Source organism: Silene latifolia, chromosome 8 (assembly GCF_048544455.1).
Source record: "Silene latifolia isolate original U9 population chromosome 8, ASM4854445v1, whole genome shotgun sequence".
NCBI lineage: Eukaryota > Viridiplantae > Streptophyta > Magnoliopsida > Caryophyllales > Caryophyllaceae > Silene > Silene latifolia.
This window is the reverse complement of record NC_133533.1, coordinates 46,186,388-46,193,344: the sequence shown is the minus strand read 5'-3', so window position 1 is coordinate 46,193,344 and position 6,957 is coordinate 46,186,388.

The following is a 6,957-nucleotide window of genomic DNA, read 5'->3' as shown; positions in this document are numbered from 1 at the left end:
TTTTCGGTCTTGCTCTTTGTCGCGCCTGATGAGTTACTTGCCTCACCAGGCCCACTCTTACCGACCACGACTTCTTGAACTTTGGTTTGCCTCTGCTAGGTCCGCTCGAGCTTTGCCCTTACCCTTGCCCTTGTTTGACACAACGAGAACATCCTCGTTTCGGGCTCCCACCGAACTTCATGTCCTTCTCGGCCCCGTACGAGAAGGGAGTGCGGTTCATGGGGACTTTTCTTCAAATCATTCATATAGTAATTCGCTCTAAAGAGCGCAAAACCATCGTGGAGTGAATGAAGCATGCGGTCAATCACAATGTTCTCGCCGATTTTACAATCAAGCGCCTCCGATCTCTCGACATTCTCAATCATGCCGAGAATGTGTGGGCTAACCGGTTGGCCCTTCTGGAGTCTCGCATCAAAGAAGCGAGTGGTATGCTCATAGGTCACAATTCTCGGTGCTTTCGAGAATTCCTTAGTGAGCGTGGTGAAAATCTTGTTTGCACCTTGGGCTATGAAGCGTTTCTGCAAATTGGATTCCATTGCAAAAATGAGTACGTTTTTAATCGCACCCGCTTCCATGACGAAGTCGCTATACGTGGAGACCTCTTTAACTCGAGCCGTGGGGCCTGGGGCTGGCGGGAGGGGCTCGATCGGATACTTGAGCTTCCCGTCGCAGTGGCAGCATTCCGTAATGCCGCCTCCCATTCCGCGAAGTTTGATCCATCATTCTTCAGTCTAGTAGACTGATTCATCTGATTCATAAAGATCCGAAGCCAGGACTCACAATCCAATGTGGCACTTGGCATTGGGTCATCGAGGATGCCAGCCATTATGTTATTAGCAGTTTAAAAAAACGTGATCTACGCTGAAAAAGAAAGAAAAACAAAAACGAAATAAGCAACTCATCGAGGTGATTTAAGTCTATTTAAAATTCATTTTAATCGTGTAGACTCATTGCACTTGCATAATTGATCTCCCTCAAGAATAATGCAAGTGATCCCAAGGCTCAATTTCCGTAAATTGATAAGCCAACTGTTTAGCTAGTTCTTCCGTAAAAACTCTTGGTCGATAGATTTCCGTAAATCCTATCTATAGTCCACCATAATCACAGGATCGTACGAGTGACCATAGTGTTGAGATAAAATAAGTCAATCAGTTCCAACTTACCCGACGTAGAAGGGGTCATATTATGCCTACCGACGAAGAAGGGATTCATTGGAGTTTGACCTATAAAGACTATTCTCAATTTTTGTTTATACGAGGAAGATCCCATCAACTTAGTTTTAATTCATTTTAAGTGAACGAATAACTAGCATTACGTGAATGAATTAACTTAGGTGATGGCTTAAAATCGTGTGACATATGAATGTCATAGAAAACTAACGCGTGACCTCTATATGAGTCAGTTTTCATGCAATAAATTAGGTGGTTTGGTTTTTTAGGCGGAAAATGATGCAATCTATCGTTACGATAAAATAAATGAAAGAATGCAAAAACGTAAATAAAAATTCCTAGTGTGGCCTATCCTAGTAAAAAAAATATAATAAAACTTTGGAATCCACCGTTGGACCCGAGAAGCTTGTCTTGATGTTCCATCTTTGTCCATGTAGCGGGAGTGAGCATCCGATCTCCATCTTTGGTCTTCTCAAAATTATAATTTAAAATTACAAAATATAAACCTATTTACATTCTAAATAAAAACTGTAATTATAAAAGAAAAACCAAAACGGAGATGCGAGATCTCAAAATACAACCAAGACTGTGTTCCATCATTACGGTAACACATTCTACTAAGGCCACACTAAGTTACAACCGATTGTAAAAATAAATACGTAATTAAAAGCATTCAAAGCATTCAACAATAACGATAAATAAAATGCATCAACTAAATCAAATTTATTCGTGACATAATTCCGTAATTATGTTAAATTTATCCAAACCACCAAAGACAATTAAAATTATGTGATAAAACCGATTTAATCAACTTAATTTTAATTCATTACAATCCGTTACTTTAAATCGCTTTAAAATAACTATATGGTACGTGAGTGAACCGTTTCACTATCAAGCGAGTATACAATATCCGTATAAAGTACATTTTATGGCCAAAATAAAATTTAAAACAAAAGAAATAAATTTTAACGCTGCCAAAAACAAAATCCCTCGATCCAGGGACAAAAGTTCTCGATCGAGGAACAAAAGAGCTCGATCGAATGATGCTGCCATTTGATCGAGAGGATTGCCAAACAGGAAGTACTCGATCGCGAGGTAACTCGTGGTCGATCGAGGACTTATATTAGTAATCGCTTTCGATCGAGTACGAGGACTTCTCGATCGAGCAGTGGGGGTTTTAAAAGAGGTCGATCGAGTAAAGCATGTGCTCGATCGAACGAAAACATCACTGAAAAGGTTCTCGATCGACAGGAAAGATGCTCGATCGAGAGAAAAACAAGCTGAAACTTTAAAACCCTCGTGAAAAAAGATTTGATATAACAAAACCAATTGCAAAATGATCTAAAACGCATAAAATCAATTCTACAATTGACAAAACTTAACATATTGCTATAATCTCCGTATAAAATAACAATATGCAAAAGAACAAATCGTAAACAAGGTAAAACATCCGTGTAAAAACATGTCACGGTTTCAAAAACGCAACAGCCGAGGGAAAAATTTCTGCCGAGAGAAAATTGCTGCTGCCGCACGATTTTTAAGCAAAAACAAAATCGTTTCAAATTGATTTATGAAAAATCACAATGAAAATTTACGTGGCCTCGCTCTGATACCACTTGTAGGGAAATATCCGTAAAATTCCCTTAAATTTTAAGGATTATAACGCAAATTTACATGTGAATTATGGTCATAAAACATAAATACAAGAGAAACGATAAAGGTAAAGAATCAACCTCGGGTCCTAGTGCAATTCGGCAAAATGAAAGTAAATCAACGTAGATTTCCTCCTAATTGTTGCACCCAAGACCGTCTGAGACTATGCCCCTTGTGCTAGAAAGTATTCTCTAATTGCCTTGCAATATCGAGAGAATTTGTTGTGAGTTTTGCTAGATGTGAGATCTAGGTTTCAGAGGAATTTTCCAAAACCCTAGTTTTGAGACAAATGAATTGCTTAGGTTACAAAAGAGAGAGAGCCTCTCTTTTGTTAGCCTCGGTCCGCGGGTCTCAAGAGGAGGGAGTGGGCTTTCCACTTTCTCCTTATTTTGACTCGTGATCCGACTCGTCTCGCTAAAATGTATACGACGCGGTTTTATTATAAATTGTCATCGGTTATCGGTTATTAAAATATCAACTAGTAACATGACTCAGTCGATATATTAATACTTGTCCGACAAAGACAATATTGTATAATTAATTAATTCAATATACATTAATTAAATATAAATCGTTTATATTCAATTTACGAATTAACTGCTTAATTTGTCTTAGCCATTATTATTTAATCCGTATTAAATAATTATCTCAACATCGCGTTTGACTAATTACTAGTCAATAACTCTGACTAACTGGTTAGTCATATTAGGCATCAACATGACTGTATTTTCATACCGTCACATCTCTCAAACGTATCCTATAGGTGTGACTTTTAGGGACCAGTTGATCACCGCCATCTGTATGACAATAACGTCAAACTTATCTAGCAAGCCAACCGTTATTGATAAACGTGGACCAACTGATTATGATATAAAAGTATACCCTTTGATCCTTTTAGAGATTTATAAGTCCTTGCACTAACTGTAAAGGACACTAGCCCCAACACCATTAGTGTCGTTAAAGGAAATAAAATGTCTTTAAAACGATGCACCATTTACAGCGTAGAGGGAAGTAAAATGTAGTGGTTGTCTTGTAGTCTATTGCAGAGAAAACGTCGATCCGGACGAAGAGAGCGCCAAAACGGGGCCATATGCTGAGGAAGAGGCGCACAAAGCCTTGCCCAACAAATAACGAACTTATAAAGAATTTTGAGGAAGCCTGTTGAGGAAGAGGCGCAGCTAGTGCTGCGTCTTTTCCCAGGCTTGTCCCTGTCTGGGTAAAAACCCGACTTTCAGTTGTGTTTTATTTTCATTTCAAAACACAATTTCTTCATTCCTACATCAAAACCCAACCAAATTCCATCAAAAACTTGATCGTATCTCATCATAAATCATGACTAATTAAGGTATGTGTCTCGCACTTGCTTTAATTCGCATTTGAGCTCGATTTTATGTCGAAAATTAGGCTGTTTATACCCATATATTTCAAAATTTTGGGGCTTTTACCTTAAATGGATTTTCCTCATGAAATTGACATTAGAAATGAGTAATTGGCCATGTTAGGAACACAACCATATATCCCTTTTGAATTTTCGACGAGTATTAAGGATTTGAGGGCGAAATTTGACGGTTTTCTTCTAAACCGTGAAACCCTTCAAAAATGGCCCTATACTAGCCCATTTTCGATGAAACTTAATGTTCAGGAACCCTTGAGTAGTAGGTAAACTTGCTATCATACCGGATTTTTAATTTGCGACAGCTCTTCCGGGACTCTTTTATATGGCATTTTTGACGTTGTAGCGAAATGCTGCCGAATGTTTGCCTAAAAACCGCACCTAGGCTCGAACTTAGACTATTCTTGACCCATCCTACCATATGAGTGGTTGGATTTTTGAAAGCGTGGCCAAAGATGGCCAGAAACACTGTTTTTCATGCTCAAAATGCTCGAGAAATGCTTCTAATATTGCTTTATTTGACTTGGTTGCAGAGTATGTTCCTTCTACGTCGGGGAGAGACTTCAAGGAGAGTGACATCAACATTGAGCCTTCCACTATTCAGGCGATGGAGGAGGACTTAGAGGAGGAGGAGGAGGAGGCCCCACGGAGGGCCAACTTGGGACGAGGCGGCCACCAGCTCGCATCAGCGCCTGAGTGGGCCGAGAAATAGGATGGCAGACATCTTATTTGGGCATCAGAGATCCACTTGTCATACAAGAAGGCAAGGAGTATGGTGATCCTTCCACTTATCATTTCTTTTATTCATTTACTTCTTACAAATTCTCCTATCATTTGCTTATTTATTCATTTCTTGTCATTTGCTATGCCTAAGAAAACTTTCCTTTGAATTATTGTAGGATGCTGGGAACATGAGGTCCTTTTCTGGCTACACGATGATGACAGACGCTTTCGGGAAGCTGACGGAGGAGGAGCGGGCCATCATCGAGCAGGGAGATTTTGGTGCCTTAGTGCGGGCTTAGAGAGAGATCAAGGAAAGAAAGATTCGGGCCAACCTTTGCCTGATTCGAGCCTTTCTTGATTGGTTTTGGGACACGACCTTGACTTTTCATATGCCTTTTGGAGAGATCGGGGTCACTTTAGAGGATTACGGCATGATTTCATGTCTGTCGTGTGGAGAGGAGTTGGTGGTGTGACCGTCGACGGCCATGAGAGTAGACTCGGCGGAGGCGAGGAGTCTAATCGGCTAGAACGTGGCTGCGAGTGCGGCCCATGTTATTGGTTTAATGCTGAGTTCCTACATGAGGGACTACTTCGGCGGTAGGGCCCGAGCGACGGTGACGATTGACGGACGCGTGGTGCCTCCGCCTCCTTGTACTACTGAGCAGAGGGCCTGTTTGTGGTTGTGGTGGTTCTTGTCTTCGATTTACCTCGGAAACAAGGGGGAGAGGATGTCGACGAAGCTTCTTCCGTTTCTCGCTGACTTGAGTAGCCTAGATCATTGGGACTGGGTTAGTCCTTGCTTTGCAGTCCTCACACGCTACATGAGGGCCATGGTTCATCCAGAGTTGATGGAGAAGGGAACTTCTCCTGCCACTGTCGGTCCTGGACTTCTGTTGGAGGTATGAACCTTTCTTGCAATTTTGAAACATCATTTTGTCATTATTCTTTCATATCTTCAAAAAGATAATAAAATAGAAGAATAATGACAAAATGATGGTGATTACCATCATTTGTCTGCAGGCGTGGGTGTACTCCTACTTTCCCAGTTTTACGCCCACGAGGGCGACGGATGTACCGAGAGAGTACCCCGTCGTCAGGGACTAGATCATATGCCATCGGTAGAGTCAGCGGTCTTCCTACGACGATTCCCGGAGGGGCGTGAACGCCCCGAGCTTAGACAACGTAAGTGTTCTTGACTTATATTTTATCTTTTTCTCTTCATTTAGAGACGATCATAGGAGTGACCCCCCGTCCTCTTGCTTCAGTGGGTCCCCCCGCCCAGGGAGAATTGCACTAGATCTCCTAATTTCGTGGTTGAGGTTCTTCGTCCTCGGAATTGAAGTCGGTTGCTGTTGACGACGCTTATGGGGCCTGTGTGGTACTTGGGTGAGCGTTTGGCTCGACAGTGCTCTCGCGACGCTTTTACGGTTCCTATCAATCCTCCACGGACGATGTTTAGGGAGCCTTCAGAGGCTGAGAGGGTGACGGACCTAGCCAGTGCGAGTGGTGATGCTCTCCTTCTTCCTGGCGCGGAGTACGCGGAGTTTGTTTGCCAGAGGTTGGTGTACTGGCCGATCGTGGTAAGCATTTTTACTTGTCATTTTTGATAAAACCGGTAACTGACGAATGATCATCAAAATAATGAATCATTTGAACCTTGCAGGAGATCAAGGTGGCGGGCTTCAAGCCCCCAGCTTTCCCAGAGACATTGGAGTACACTGACGCGGCAGGCATGACGACGATCTCAGAGATCCGCGACTTCGGCGAGGTAGTGACCGACGCTGGCTTGGTCGAGTGGCAACACATCGTGAGGAGGGTAAGCCCCCATCTTTAGCTGTCTTTTTTACTTTGATGTTTTATTTACATATGAATGCATTTGCTAGAACATTCTCTGTATTTGAATGAAGGTGGCGCCGTCCAAGCCCGTAGAGCCGTGAAGTATGGCCAACCGGCTGCGAGCTACACCCATCGAGGCCCTTGCTGGTGGCTCTGGGAGGCAGGTATGAACCTTTCATACCC